Source organism: Sturnira hondurensis, unplaced genomic scaffold (assembly GCF_014824575.4).
Source record: "Sturnira hondurensis isolate 20B ecotype Veracruz unplaced genomic scaffold, ASM1482457v3 Scaffold0005329, whole genome shotgun sequence".
In the NCBI taxonomy this organism is placed as follows: Eukaryota; Metazoa; Chordata; class Mammalia; order Chiroptera; family Phyllostomidae; genus Sturnira; species Sturnira hondurensis.
The window spans coordinates 2,215,314-2,231,170 of NW_028077960.1; positions in this window are offsets into that span (position 1 = coordinate 2,215,314).

A 15,857-nucleotide genomic window follows, 5' to 3' on the forward strand; every position below is an offset into this window, starting at 1 on the left:
GTGCCTCCTTCAACGCCCAGCTCTGCCCCGACCGCTGACCACAGATTAGGGCTTTGGGAGGTGGGGTAGCTTCTAGGGGGACGGGCTGTGCTAATACGTGTCCCAGGAACCCTGCTCCCTACTCTGCCCAGAGAGTAGCGGTGAGGGGCAAAAATCCAGCCCTGGGCCTTACCCCATCCTTCTCCCCAACCTGCTGCCCAGCAGCTGCTTGAAGAGCTTCACACCGGGAAGGGGAGGGAGATCAGAGAATGGAGAATGTCAGTGATGGCTCCGTGGGTTGCCTCAAAGAGTTCTCCATGACATGCCTGCCCCTATGACCCCTGGAGATGAAGGGAGTTGGGAGAGACCGTTGTTCATGGTGTGACTGGCTGGGTCAACCCAAGAGGGGCACCTAGAGACACCTCTCTTTGTTCTGATGAATGCGGGGACAGTTATCCGGGGCTCAAGGTCTGTGGGGTATCCAGTCTTTCTGCAGTCAAGCCAGGCCTTGGCCTCCTTGCCTGCCTGAAGCCCACTCCCAGCTACCTCTCCAGAGGAGGTAGAAGCCTTCAGAGAGATGAAGGCAATCAAAGAAGGTAGATAAGTGTATAAAAGCATGGGGAGAGGGAGATCACCTTTGACAAGGTTGCAGCTTCCCCCAAAGCTGGGGTGTGGGTGGAAGCTGGGCACCAAGAGGGAAGTGGCTTCACCCCCCCCCCCCCACCTCCCGGACACGGTGCACTTCCCAGGGATGAGAAGTGGGCGTTCCTCCAAGGAAAGCAGTGCCTCCTCAGAACCCCCAGGCCCCAAGGATGCACGGTGCAGGGCTAACGGGGAGGCTGCCTGTGGCCAGACAGTCCTAAAGGCTCTTGTCTAGGTCCAGCCTGCTCCTAGGGCTCAAAGAACGTTACCTGGGCTTCTCCCTTCTGGGCTTCTGAGAACAGGCTTGCTACACTTACTACACTCCCTGCACTGCAGCACCTTCTGCTCTGGGACCTTCTGTGGCTCCTCTGGCCTGCCGTCTCGGGACCACGCTTTCCCCCTGGCGCTCAAGGTCTGTCCAGGCGGCCCCAGCCTATGGCCACCATTATATTCCATGTGACACATAAGCCTGTCATCTTTTCCCCTCATGTGTTGGCTGTTCTCCTCACCTGGATGTTGTCCCCTCTTCAACTCTGCTTTTTAAAAAGGTCAGCACACTTCCCTGCTCCCCCCAGGACATCCTTGCCTATCTGATTATTCTTGTTTTGAAATTCCACCAAGAGCTATCCATCTCATTTCTGAGCTCTCTAGCACACCCTACATCTCTAACGGTTTCATTCATTCAACAAACGTCCCCCAAGTAGAAACAGTGACCTCCCCCCAATCTTTGTGATTCTTTTTTGACCATTTTCGCAAACTGATCCCACTCTTTGCTCTGACAGTACTGAACTTGCCAGTTTTTCTCCAAAATATTGTGTTTCTTTTATGCTTCCATGCCTTTTCTCGTGCTGTTTTCTCTGTTTTCATGCCTTTATTTATCAGGTTGGAAAACTAGTTGCCTCGATGACTGGTGTCAAATGTCCCTTCTAGGTTGATTCTCTGATCTCTCCAAGCTGAGTCAAGTGTTTTTTTTTCGTGTACTGTTACAGCCCCTGAGCTTCCCGCCATCACGGCACCGACCACACAGGGTGTGAGTAGCATGTGCTCGTCAGTTTCTCACATTAGAGAGCGGTTTCTGTGAGGGCACATGGCTGGTAGCACTTACTGAAACCATGGGCCCTGCTCACTGCCAGCTGGCAGACCAGGCAGGTGGGCCTGGGCCGTCACTCTCCTTCTCACAAATCAAATGACTACACCCCAGAACCAGCCAGGTAGGTGTGGAAAGTCCTGCCCATTAGGGAAGGCCTACCTGATGTGCATGTAGCAGAAGAGACCTACGAGTCAGACGAGGAGGAAGAACAGGAAGGTGCTAGGCTGCAGGCACAAGGAGCCCTCTGGGGCCTGGCCAGGTGGGTAGAGGCCCTTGGCCGCACTTTCTGAAGGGAAGGTTCTAAGGTCCTGGGTGAGCTTCTCACTCAGAGGGAGGGAGGGACCTGGAATCTGGGCCACTGTGGGCTCCGTTTTCCTATCTCAGGCTTTGGGGTGCTCTGGTTTTCATCCAGGGCCCCTGGAGAGAGGGCAGAGAACAAAGCTGCCTCCCCTGCCGCGGCTTGCATGTCCCTATCTGTGGGAACATCTGGGAAGCCCTGGAGCCTAGGATCATCAGGGGGCCAAAGTTCCTTGAGATGAGAGGGAAAAAGAAATAGAGAGCAAAAAATAGGCTGGTGGTAAAGGCAAGAAAAAGAGCCAGATGGAGCAGGGGTATGGAGAAGGGCAGGCTGCTCTGAGTGACTCTGGGCACAGCCCACCCCATGTCTCTTCTCGTCACTGGAGGAATCCCCCAGGTGGTCTCCAGGGCTTTGCTGGCACTGAGAGTTTGTGGGAGTCTCCAGAAAGCAGAGAGGGCAGAGAGAAGATGAGATGTCTCCCTGTGTCCACGTGTGTACGCTCACCCAAATATAGACACAGGTGTGCCTTCCAGGGTCCCAGGAGAGGAGGGCTAACACAGGGACTGTGGTAAGAGGCTGCAGAAGCATTGGAAAAAGGGGCTGAGCCCAGATCTCAAAGGCGGACCGCCCCCCCTCTGTGGCACTGCTTCTTCCCCCCTACCACTGGGCCCCAAAGGTTTTTCTGCAGGAGGCTCAGGTCTGAGCTGGCTCTGAGAAAGGGTGCTTGATGCCCAAAGGTGGATAGAAGACCTGGGCTCTCGAAGCCACGGGAGTTGCTGCATCCCTGGTAGGAAGTGGAAGCCAAGGGAGAGGATTCATTCCTTTTTTTCCGGTTGCACCCAAACTGCCTAACCATTTCTCAAAATTCCCAGAGATAGCACCTGGGTGGGGAACAGGCACCATCCATAGGGTCCCTTCTTAGGGACTGTTCTTAGCCCAAACCTCTTCCCTGGATCCTGAGACAGCTTTAGCTCAAAGATCTCCCTGAAGATTTCTGTCTCAACCTCAGGCTCCCCGGGCTCTGCCTTTCACTCCCAGCTCCCAGGGGATTTAGCTCTTCTCCCTCATCCCATCCTCCCACTCCCAGTCTAGATGTGGGGACAGGGGTTGGTCTGTAGCCACAACATTCACACTGAAGCTTCCCTCCTTCCTGCCCCCAGAGGGTAGCTCCAGACACCTGTCCTAGAGCGGGATGCTGGGAGACTGGAGGGGGCAAAGGAAGTCAGAGACCCCCTACCACAACTAGGTCTTGGTTGAGCTCCTTCCAAGAACCCCACCAAAATGCCCCCTCCTTCCAGGAGCTCAGATTTACTAACCCTCTCTGGGTGGGAATGTTGAGTGGGCGGCCCTCATGCTTTTAAATGAGCACTTTCAAAACTTTAAAGTTGATTCAGCTAAATTCAGGTCAACTCAATAACCTTAACTCTGGCCCCAGCTCTTCTCTGTGTGCCAGGCTTTGGGCTGGGTGCTCAGGAAAGGATGGAAGGGGTCACGGGCTGACAGATGAACTTCAGACAGAGAAGCAAGTGGTGGAGTGGGGCTTCTTTTCCCTCCACCCACGTGACCCCTCCTGGCTCTGTGCCCTCACCTCGTCTCTTGCAGGTCTTGCAGCAAGTCCACTGTCCACAGCTCAGGGTGCTTGGCGGAGTCCTGCAGGAAAGCAAACCCCTTCTCTGGGGCCCGGGGCACAGCCCCTGTCTTGTCAGAGTCCACCTTCCCCAGGGCACTGCATGCCTCTTCCTTCTAGAGGCCTTACCTGATTATTCCCTTATTATGGACACATTGAGTTTATCTGACCCCTGTCCATTTTGGCTCCTGGATTCCCCCGGCTCTCAAACTCCTTTCCCTGAGGTTGGTCCCTGCCCCCCCACAGAGTGGCCACTGCTGTGGTTTCTGAGAACCCCCACTTTCCAGAAGTGGTTCTGCCCCTGAAGGAGGCAGAGGCCCAGTTCAGTCCTCTCCTCTCCACTTTCCCCAGGGCACGGGCCAAGCTGCGGCCAGTAACAGCTAACTCCCAGTGCTTGGGCCCCTGCCTCACTGCTCAGCCTGGAGAAGCGTCCTCTTTGGGGTAAATAGAATCTGGCAGGAAGTAGGATTAGAGAGACCCAGCCTTCGAGTGTGGTGCCTCACCGTTCCCCACTCCAGTAGACCAACCTCAGCTGCTCTGGCCTGAGGATACAAGATTCCAACGTCAAGCTACCAGAGCTCAGCAAATACCACAAGAGTTGCTGGCCTCTTCTGCCCAGCATCTAACATCGTGGCTGAATTCAACTCTCAGGCCCCACACTGGGTATGCCATGGGGCACGATTCCCTAGGGAGAAGCCAGATGGCAAAGGAGGAGATGAAACGAGGACTCAGGTGCGTCTGAGCATTAAGCAAGCCGTGCGAGAATCAAGTCACATGGGGAGCTACATGCAAATGGCACCCAGTCTATTTTTGTCCCTTGTCTACAGACCCACGTCAAAATACCTGGCATCTCCTCGCTCTAGCCCCAGCTGTGAGGCTCCTCGGGCATTTGCTTGTGCAGAGCTACCCCCCAGCACAATCCCCTGCCTGGCAGGTCCACCCTCTCCTGTGACCTGCAGCATTTCACCCTTGCCCTTCTTTTCCTCCAGACTTTGGGGGGCAGTCGTTCCCAAGTGCAGTGCTTGCTCTTCTTTCAGGACGCAGGGAGCCTACTGGTGCCTGGGATCCAGTGTGCAGGGAGCTCAGCTTCTCCAGGCTGCACGGCTGTTCCAGGGGCCAATCACCCAGGCTCCCTGGGGCCTGGCCTGGCCTGGGAACCCCAGCTGCTCCTCCAGTTGCCTGGGCCAACTGCTCAGAGACATCATGCAGGATCAGATTGTGTCTGATCCGTGTCTCCTCCAGGTCAAAAATTCTTTCCCCTGGGGATTGGTGCAGGGCTGGGACAGGCCGCTGGCTGGGGTGAGGCAGTAGATCCTATCTATTGTGGGCTTCTTGGAGTGGGCCAGGCAGAAAGGCGTGCCTTCTGCCTCCAAGGCTGCCCTGGAAAGATGTGTCTGGGAGGTGAGGTGGGGAGAAGAGAGAGCACCTGGGGCCCAGAGACGGCTTGGACATAGCCCCCATCTCCCCATTGGTTAGAGGACTCCTGATGTGAAGAAAAGAGGACATTATGATACTCAAATCCGCCCTTGCCCCATCCACCTGCTCTCTGGGCCCCTACCCTCTTTGGGGCTCAGGTTTGGAATCATGTCTTCTCCGGTGCCTGGGGCCGGCAGCCCTTCCAGCCGCCTCACCAGGCAAAGCTGCTTTATCTCCTGGAAGGGCTTCATGGAGCCTGGAGGAGACAGACAAAAACTTGGGCCTGAAACCTATGGGAGGTCTGGGGATGAGGGGAGCCTTCTCATGGGGTTTCCCACAAACCAGTCCCCCTCCCTGACCAGACGTTCACCTCAGCCAGGGAAGAGCCCTGGTTCTCTCTCAGCTCAGCCATAGGCCCTGCCCTGCAGTCCCCAGGCCTCTGAGCAGCACAGCTCCCTCAGGCCGCAGGCCTTTGTCTACGCTACTCCTCCCTGCTCCCTGGCTGGCTCAGACCTCTTCTCTGTGCTCCACAGCCTCCAGCCAGCCTAGAAGGTCTCTGAGGACAAGGCCTGGCTCTGGGTCACCTCTGTCCCCAGCACAGCCCAGCACAGCCCAGCACAGGGCCTGGCAAAGCTCAAAGAGCAGGTAGAGATGATGGAGTGGCAGGTCTGCTGGCACCCAGGAGAGAAGGGGTCCCCAGGGTTCCTGTCCCCTAGCCTTCCCCCAGGGCAGGCCCGGGGGTGACATCATCTCCGGACCTGGCTGGCTCAAATTGAAGGTCAGAAAGGATAAGACACCATGGTCACCTGGAAAGGGGGATAGAGAAGGGAAGGTAAGACCTGCCCCCGCCCAGCAGCGCACTCACTCAGCCCTCATCCCCCAGACTCCATTATATTTCAGACAGGCAAGAGATCTGCTTGGCCTTAGGCAGCTTTGACCCTTATCTTACTTACTTCATAAGAAAGGTGTTAGGATCAGATAAGCAGATGGGTGGACTATGGGAGCTGCCTCCCTTAAGCCAGAGGTGGGCCCCCAGTGAGTAGGAAAATTGGACAACCTTGAACTAGAGGCCTGGGGGCAGACTGAGCAACACCCTTGGGCTAGGATGTGTTGCTCTGAGTGCTACTGATGTGAGTGACCACAAGGTGGCCTTCTCTTGAGTATGGGTCTGACCACGTAGTGCCTTGCAGGGCCGTGCGGCAGGCTCTCCTCAGAAACCTTCCATGATGCCCCAGTGCCCAGAGTCCAAAGATGGAAGTCTTGGCATTCACAAACTCCCACTGTCTGCACCAGCTGTGGGTCCCTCCATGACTCTCCATTACATCTTTTGCTCTGTTTCCTGAAAGGTCCCTCGTCACTGTCCCTCTTCTACCTGTCCCACAGTTCTGGCCAAGGGCACTTAGGGGTCTAACACTGGAGTAAAAGCTTCTCATGCTTCATCCTATTTAAGAATTTCCATGATTCTTCAAGGCAGACAGGAGAGGACTTGTGACTTGCCCAGGTCACGCAGTGAGGAAATGGCTGGCCCCACAACCAGTGCTTCATAGAAGGTGGGTGCGCTCAGGATGCTTCATGAGGTACCGTTCCTCTGCTCTTACCTGCCCGTAAGGCCCTCACCTGCCAGGGTTCTGGTGGCTGCTGAGATCCCAAAGAAACTTCCAGGGACAAAAAGCAGGGACCCCACATTGACGCAGACCAAATCCGGGCCTCTGGGAAAGAGGCCGCTGTCCAAGGACACTGGAGGTGCACGGAGCGAGGGAGCACCTTGGAGACGGAGCCCCCTCCTCTATCCCGCCCCATCAGGGGAAACTGTCCCCAACTCTGAGTCTTGGGCTCCCCTGGCCCCAGAAGGGGGTGGGCATGGTGTCAGAATGGCATGGAAGGGCTTGCGTCCTTGTCTCCTGGGAGACCTCACAGGCGTGTGCTTTGAGCCACTTAGGATTCTGTGTAGAGAGGACGATCCTGTGTTTGTGCTGCCCATATGTTCCAAGGATCCTTTGTGCTGTGACAGGCATGAGTCTCCTAAGGCCACAGATAACAGACCACACAGAACTCGTGTGGCTCTGAGCCCTGTAACCTGCACACCCGCTCACCTGTGTGACCTGCAAAAACAAAAGAGGCCGTGCGTGAGTGGGGCTTGCTCACAGGCGGACTTCGCCCCAGGAGGTGATCTGCGCTCTGAAGCCCGTTCCGGAAGTCCCGGTAACCAGAGCCCAGCACCCGGCTGGCTCCGTCTTCATGGAGACCTGGAGTCCAACAGGGCACAGTGACCCCAGGCCCGGACGGTGAGGGTGGCCCCAGAAGCCATTCTGCCCAGGCTTCCAGCGCCACTTCCCGACCTGCTGTGGGCCCTGTCCCTGGGGCCTAGCTTGAACCTCCCTTGCTACCGTCTTCTCCCTGGGCAGAAGAGAGGGGCGGGAGAACAAGCCTGCCTGGCAGAGGGCTGGTACTTGGAGTTTACGGAAGAGGGCAAGGGTCCTTGCAGGACTCTTCCCAGGTGGGACCAAGGCTGGACCCAAAGTGGGGTTTTGCCTTGAACCCCCCAGCGCTAACACCCCTTCCCACTTGTCTTCTCTCCTTCCCTTTCCTTGAACTCCAAGTTCCCCTGTGCTGCTGGGTCGGCCATCTCTTTCCTGTCCCTCCTGTCTCTTTCCAGTCTGGCAAGCCTGGACTGTGGCAGGACCAACTCAGGACAGACGACACGAGATGTGTCCCAGTGGACAAGGACAATATGACCAGCCCCCCCTGCCTTGCAGGGCTGTGCAACAGGCTCTGGGGAGTTAGGAGAAGGGCGCTGAACTTGAGAGTTCCTGAGTTTCTCTGAGCACATAGACACTGCTCATAGCAGAGCGCCTGTCACCGCCCCCTTCAGACCAGAGGGTGGCAGCGCAGAGCAGGGAGACGCCAGCTCCTGAACTCCCACATCTCCATTTTTCAAACGAGGGTAATAATTGAAACTACCTCGTAACACTGTTCCAAGGATTAAGTAAGACAATGAATGTGGACTGCTTGACGCTGCCTGGCACACAGAAAGCTCCACTCCATAAATGTCAGCAATTATCCTAATTGTTATGAGCTAAGGGATGTTTGCCAGAGACACTGAGGAACGGGCCCAGCTCGTAAGGAGGCAGTGGGTGGGGAGGGAGAGGCAGGCACATCACCTGGAGAAAGGGAAGGGCGTGGCAGGAAGCTGGCTGGGGGATGGGCATGGACCCTATGCTGGCAGGCCTGGCCCCAAATCTCCAGCAGGTACGAAGCTGTGGAACCTCGGGCAAGTCACTTCCCCTCTCTGGAACTCAGTATCCACCTGTACTTGGGAACTAATATTCCCCACTCCTCTGCTGGGCATGAAAGAGCGGTGTGAATGAAAAAAAAGCACTGACCACAGGCCTCACCTGCGGCATCTCACCACCCCCGCTGATCTGCAGCTGATGGGGTGGCTCCCACAGGAGGCACAGCTGGGACTGAGCGGGAGGGAGTCCAGGGAGGCACTGTCTCTGATGAGCAAGGAGGGCACAGCCCTGGGAGAGGTGGGCTCCTTGTCGGAGGCTGGGGCAGGGGCACGGGTGGGCTGTGTGTATGCAGTGCAGGAGTTGGGGAGGCTTAGGTCCTTCCCGAAGCAGCTCCGAGAGGCGTGCTCTTCACTGGCTGGCGCGTGGCGGCAGGGCTGTCTCCATGGGAAGTGACAAGCAGCCTGAGCTGCAGACACAAGTAGAAGGGTGTGGGTGTGGGCAGGGGGAGGCCGGAGACGCTACTCACCTGGGTGCCCTGGGTCGAGGAGTCAAGGAGGATCCCGATGCCTTCCCTTCAGACAGGCCCCTCCAGGACACAGCCAGCTTGGCCCTGCCCGGGGTGGACCACACGGCCTATGGGGCGCAGCTGCTCAACTGCCCCGTGGGACACTCGGGCCCTGGACTCCCCACCCCACTCCCTGACCCATCTTCTCTGCTGGGCCTTGGTGGGAGCCACTCACCACGCCCTGGGCTCCCTGGTGCCCCAGCCTGGTCACCCTCACCTGTGTGTCCACCTCCCAGCCAGAGGAGAAGATGGGACCCCTGCTCCACACCCCACGGCTTCAGCTCCTCAAGGCGTGGGCCAGCACTCCCTGCAAGCCTGGGATGCGCCAGTGGGTCAGGGCCACCCAGGGCCTGGGTCCCACCTTCCTCCCCACCCCATTATTCTCTCTCATTGGCCTGGCTGGGCTCTGGGAGGAGGAAGCAGGCACCATCCAAGCCTGCCATCAAATACGGGACTGGCTGCTCAGACACAGGAAGGAGCCCACTGGAGAAGTGGCCACTGGAGTCCGACGCGGGACGCCAATGGAGCGCACCGCACCTACTGTCTCACTCAAGCCTCACCACAAGTCCGTGCGCTCTGTTTTTATCACACCCCATTTTACAGATGAGGAAACAGGCTCAGAAAAACTGAAGGAAATAAGTGGATTGGAACTCAGTTCCATCTAAGTCCAAAGTCCAACCTTCTTCCACCAGGAGAGAGCTAGTGTCCAACCCTTTCTGTTTCTCAGATGAGGAAGCCGAGGCTCTATGAGGGACAAGGACATGCCTGAGACCATAGAACAGCAGAGAGCACTTTGAGAGAACAGCCAGGTGGGGACTCCAGTGTGCCCAGATGCGGGTGCGGCTGGGGGCTTCCCGGTGGAGGGTATAGGGGAGCACTCCAGATGAGGAAGGAAAGCAAAGCTGGAGCTGGCCTGGAGAACGAAGAGGAAAGAGTGAAGGGTGGGGTGTGAGAGAGGGAGAGAGTTACTGGGGGACGTGGGGGTCCAAAGGAGAAAGGAAAGTAGAGAGTAGGATTGGCAGGAGCCAGGGGAAGGGAGATCAGAGGCCCTGCCCCCGCTGGCTCCCCACCTCTCCATCCTGCCAGCTTGGCACCTGGCCCAGAGCAGGTCCCTGCCAGGACTTCCCAGAGAGGCCATCCCGGCCTGCTTGCTCGGCAGAGGTCGGGGCTGGAGGTGGGGAGACTCAGAGGCTGCAAGGCCAGAATTTCTGGGGGCCCTCGGCAGCCACCACCGCCTCTGAGGCGACTTGCGAGAGGCAAAGATTGCCCACTGTCTACTACACTTATGCCTTCAACCTTACGTGGACTGTTCACCGGACCTTGCCCCAGCCTGCGAGCGCCTTTGAGCCTGATGCAGCCCCTGTCTCAGAGCTGGACACAGAGGGACACGGGGGAAGGAGTCCAGTGAAAAGGTCAATGAGTGGATGAAGGGACAGCGAACATACACTGGGGGATCTGCTCCCCCACAGGGTCTGTGACACCCCTGACTCGGCAAGGCCCACGGGAGTGAGTGTGGTGCAGGCCCTGCCACCCCGGCCCGGAGGCAGAGCCCGGCTTGGCGCTGGGAGGAACAGGCCCTCCTTCGTCTGCTTCTTCGTGCCTCTGTGGGCAGGACTGGGCCAAGACCTCAAGACAGCGCCTGTCACCTTAAAGCGATAATTGTTTTGATCCTGATCAGGAACAGTGTTGTTTTTCAGAACTTACATCTCACAGACACAGAAATACATGGTGGACCTGCTTCTTCTCTTGCTTTGCCTGCTAGGGACCTCTCAACCAGATCCACAGCCCAACTCTGAGGACAGGCAGGCCTGTGTTTAGGCAAAATTTCCTGGAATCATTCAAAAAAATTTTTTTTGTTTAAATTGATTTTAGATAGGGGAAGGGGGAGAGAAAAACATCAATTTGTTGCTGCACTTATTCATGCATTCACTGGTTGATTCTTGTAGGTGCCATGACCAGGGATCGAACTTGCAACCTTGGCAAGGTGGGGCAATGCTCTAATCCACTCACCTACCCTTCCTCCTGGACTCATTTTATGCCTCAACCCTAACCCTAAGCCTCATTCTTATTATTTTATTTCTTAAAATATTTTATTTAATTTTAGAGAGGGAGGAAGGGAGGGAGAAAGAGAGAAACATTAATCAGTTGCCCCTCACACACACCTCAGCAGGAGGCAGGCCCACAACCCAGGCCTGTGCCCTAACTGAGAACCGAACCTGTGACCTTCAGGTTTGCAGGATGATACCCTACCCACTGAGCCACACCAGTCAGGGCTAGCTTCATTCTTACTCATTCCTACTTTAAGCTCTTTTCTATTGCATAGGTCCTTGTAAGTCCTCAAAAATCTTCTTGAACAAGATTTTGTAGAAGACAGACTCTCTGTAGGTCTGGGTTTGGAAGGCCCTGATCACAGACCTGTGGGCTAAGATGCTCTCGTACCTGCACAGCTGGTGTCTCTCAGCAGAACAGCTGGCTGTGAGAGCACCCCACTCTTGGCTGCACCCCAGTTCTCATAGTCAGTCAGGCCCGATGGTGTGAAGCCAGGAGGCTAGGGGTTTGTACTGGTCCAAGTTGCCTTGTGTCTCTGTGTCAGGGACTCAGCATGAGTGTGTGTGTTTATGGGTCCAGGATGCAGGGTAGGAGATGTGGGAAGCCCCCCCAAGGAGAGGCAGGAGGAGTAGATAAGAGAAACCCTAGGGCAGAGAAGGAAAAAGGCAGAGGAGAGAAACTGAGGCTGGTGGATAGAGGTGTGGTGTGGTGGGAGGAGCAGAAGACAAGCCTGGGAGGGGTGCTGGCCCCTGGCACTGCCTGCCCCAGCCCTGAACCCATCTCGGGCAAAGGCTGGTACTGGCAGGCCCGCTCCTCACTGGTCTAGGCCACCCCAGTAGTCATCCTCACTAGCAAGCTGAGGAACCCTGAACATGCCTGGTCCCCACCCCACCCCTAACCTCCATTATGGCTCCAGGATGGTATTGCAGATCCAGGCAGTGCCAGCCTTGAAGCTGGGGAGGACAGTCCCCCTCAGGGCTGTGGGGGGGCCAGAAGCAAGAGGAGGAGAAGGTGGAGCTAGGGGTCAGGGCCACTGACCACAAGCACTGTAAAAAGATCTGGTGTCTGGGCCCAGAGTGGATTGTAGCTGGGAGGCCAAGGAGAGGCTCTGGGGAAGGACCAGGAGGGAAGGAGCTGGGCACTGACTAATAGCTGGGTTTTGGCACGGAACTCCCCCTCCCCCTACACAGACATCAGGCCCTGACCCTCCCTCACTTCCAGTGTGCCAGGGAGCAGCCTCTGGCCCTTGGCTGGTCTGAGCTCTGCCCCTGCTCCTCAGTTCAGGCCATCTTCCCTCTTTGCCTTGGCTCCCCCAGCTGAGGGGCCTCGGGGGTCACAGGGACAGTCCCACCCTTCAGTAGCCTTGGGCTCTCCTTTTGGCTCCAGAGGGGCCTCCATTGGCTGCCTGCTGCCTCGGTCACGCAGGTGGGCGTCCTGACTGGGTGGCCAGCACCCACCTCGCCCTTGCCTGTCCTGTTCTCTCCACCGTCATGCTCTCTACCAGATTCCCACAGGCTCATGCCTCCAAGTAGCCTCGTCTCCTCAGCAAATAAACTCTGTGAAAAATAGAAAGAGACAGAGAAAACAAATGCAGTGTGTGAACCCCGTTTGAAGCCCAATTTTAACCGGCCAACTAGGGGAAAATGAGACAATTGGGGAAATTTAAGCAATGGATGTGTGATTGAATTAAGGAATTATTAATTTCTCTGGAGTAATAACAGTATTGTGGTTACATTTTAAAAAAGCCTTTTGTCTTTTGGAGAAATGTACTAAAGTTTTCTGGAGAAATCGGTACAATGGGTAGAATCTGCTTCCGAGCACCCCAGAGTTTGGGGCGTGTGGACGGCACAGCGAGCGGCCTCCAATTGGTAACTGCTCGGGTTAGGCAGGGCGTCTTCCCGCTACTTTTTTACATGATTGATAATTTTCATAATAAACACATTTTTACAAAGTAAGTAATCCTATACTTTAAGTATTTTCATCCAAGTAAATGCTGGTTTTCCGGAGTGGCTCATTTGCCAAGAATTCTAGATAGCTGAAATTTACTGTACTTTGCAAGTTCCTGGTAGGATTCAATTATTGAAGCGCTGCAAATTAATGAAAACCAAGGCTGTAAATGTAAAATGTTAGGACATGCTGAGAGGAAAACTTCATTTCTAAGCCCTCAGTCACCTGCACCCGCTTTGTCCTGCCCCTTCACAGGCACGTTGTGGGCCCCCCCTTCCCCCGGCCCTGCTCACCCACCTCCCACTTGTCTTCCCAGCTCCCGCCCCTGCTGCCCCCCAGCCCGCCCACTAGCTGAAAACTCCTCGAGAAGGCCTGGCAGTGCCCCTTGTTCTCTGTGTCTGGTGGGCACTTCCTTAACCTGGTCTCTGCAGTATGAAATGCTATGGATACCCATCCCCCATCCCCCAACCCCTGCCCCGTGTGTTCTGAGACTCCCTACCCCCACCCCAGGGCCCCCGGCAGCCCCAGAGTTCCTTTGCCACTGCTCTGCCTCAGCAGCCCTTCCCCTGGGGCAGCTCCCCTCATCCACCACGTGCTCCCTGGACCAGCTCACCCGTGCCCGTGGCTTTAATCACTGCGGCTGCGCCACGGCCCTCAGATCTCTACTTTCAGCCCATCTTTTCCCCAGAGCCTCAGCTCTGGACGTCCAGCTCTGCAGGCCACAGCTCTGCTTTGATGTCACATGGGCCCCAGATGACGTGTTGAAACCAAACCTCCCCCTAACCTCTGGCTCACCCTCTTCCACGGCTGGGGCTGGTGAGTGGCGCTCTCACCTGACGGAACTGGAGGCTGCCCCGCCCCCATCCCCCCCAATGCCTTCTGCTTCCTCCCGTGTCAGCAGCAGACCTTCACTCTGCTCTTGCCCTCTCGTCCTAAGGTCCCGAGCCTCTCCAAGCCTCAGCTCCTCACTTGTAAAATGGAGAACATAACAGTGTATCTTCAAGAGCTGTTCACAGGGTTACACGAGGTGATACACTCACCTGCGGTGCTTAGAACAGGGCCTGGCAGACGGTGAAGGCTCGGGGCAGCGAAATTCCAGGTGTGTTCTTCTCCCTCTCCACCTCTCACTGGCTTCCCCAGCCCAGGACACCATCAACCACTTTCCCAGGTGACTGCAGCCTCCCACCCCTGCCCTGTCTCCACTCGATGCCCACCCCCTGCAGACTGCAGTCAGAGGATCTTTCTAAAATGCAGATCTGACTGCCTCCCTCCTCTGTCCTAAACTCTTTAATTGCTCCTGGTCATCTCTGCACAAAGTGGAACTCCTGTGGGGCCTGGGAAACCCGGCGGGTCTGGGCCCTGCCTTCCCTTCAGCTTTACTTGCTCCAAAGCACAGCCCCAGCACCCCTGTCCCCCAGGCCCTTGGGCACCTCGCCATCTTTACCAGGGCACTCGTGCTCCCTGCTCCTGCTTGTCCGCCAAGTATCTGAGAAGCGGCCTTGCACCTCCCATTTCCCCGACCTCGAGGGCTTGGTGTGGGCTGCAGGCAACCCCCACCAGATCCTGGACACTAAGCTGAGTCTTCAGTGGGGCCCCCGCCAGTCCATGAGCTCCTACAGGGTGACAGTTTTTTCTTGCTCATTTGTGATGAGCCAGTGGCCAGCCCAGAGCAGAAGGGAAGGATGAGAGAAAAGGGGAAAACAAAACACTATAAACTGAGTGAGAGAAAAAGGGAGTCACGAAGGGGTTCCCATGATGCCAGGTGGAAAGGACAGGAACGCCGGGCCACCGGTGCTCCTCCCTCCCAATGTCACCCAGGGCCCAGTTGTCATGGTGCCTGCCTGCCCCCTCTCATGACCCATGGCTACTGACCCCGTTGCCTGTTTCTGAACCAAGCCAGGTTGGATCCACTAGTGAGAGCCCATTGTCAGCGTCCCCACGACCCTGGCCTTGGGTGAAGGGCAGCTCCCCACCGGCTGCCGCGCCAGCTGCGTGACTCCCCCTCCAGGAAAGTCCCTGTGGCCTTACAGGCCGGCAGGCCCCTCCAGGCGCACCCTTCCCTGCTCTGAGGAGGGGTCCCCCTTCCATCACTGCCATCCCCTCTATTTTCTGCCCTCCTCTTAGTACGCAGAATGAAAGGAAAGGTCCTTCTCTTTGGCGGTCAGATTTGTTCAAACCTCTGTGGTCTCAAAAATCTCATACTTCCCATTCTCTTCACCACAGCTAAACTTCTCCAGATTGTCAACCTCCCACGACTGCCTGCACCCACCCCCAGCCGTTGTGACCTAGAGCCTGCCTCCGCCCAGCTCAGGGCTTGCTGAGGTAACCAGCAACATCCAGAGGACACCGTCTCCTTCTCCTGTGTCTCCTGGGAGGCGGGGACCTGCCGGCTCTCCCTCCCAGCCCTCCCCTTGGCCCCTATGACGAGACAGTCCCCTGTCCCCTTTACGTCTGGCCCAGTCAGTCTCCTCTTCTTGATCTGAGTGTTAAGGGGACCCCCGGGGCTTGGTGCTGGGCCCTCTTCTGCATGTCTTCCTGAAAGTGACCTTGGCACGCTTCAGGGTGCTGAAAACTCACATCGCCCTGCCCAGCCCCCAGATTCCAATTTGCTCAACACCTCTTGGCAGTGTCGAAGGCCACTCAAAACTCAACGTGGCCTGGACAGAACTTAGGATGTGCCCTTGTGCAGAGGGCGCCCCTGCCTGCCCACAGCCATCCTGCTAGAATCAGGCACTGCCATGGCTCCCTTCTCCTTCACCTTTATACAAGTCCATTACCAAGTTCAGGCAGCGTTACCTGTGAAGTCCATCCACATCCCTGTGGACTCCATTCCACTCCAACTGTCCTCTCACCCAGGTTACTCCTCACTGCTTCCTTCAGACCTCCACCAGCCACCAGGGCGATCGCGTCACTCACCACTGTGCTGGGGGCCTGTCACCGGCTCGGCGGGGTGCTCAGTGAGGTGGACGCCATGTCCCTGCCCGAGCCCAGTTCACACACCTCCAGGCTCG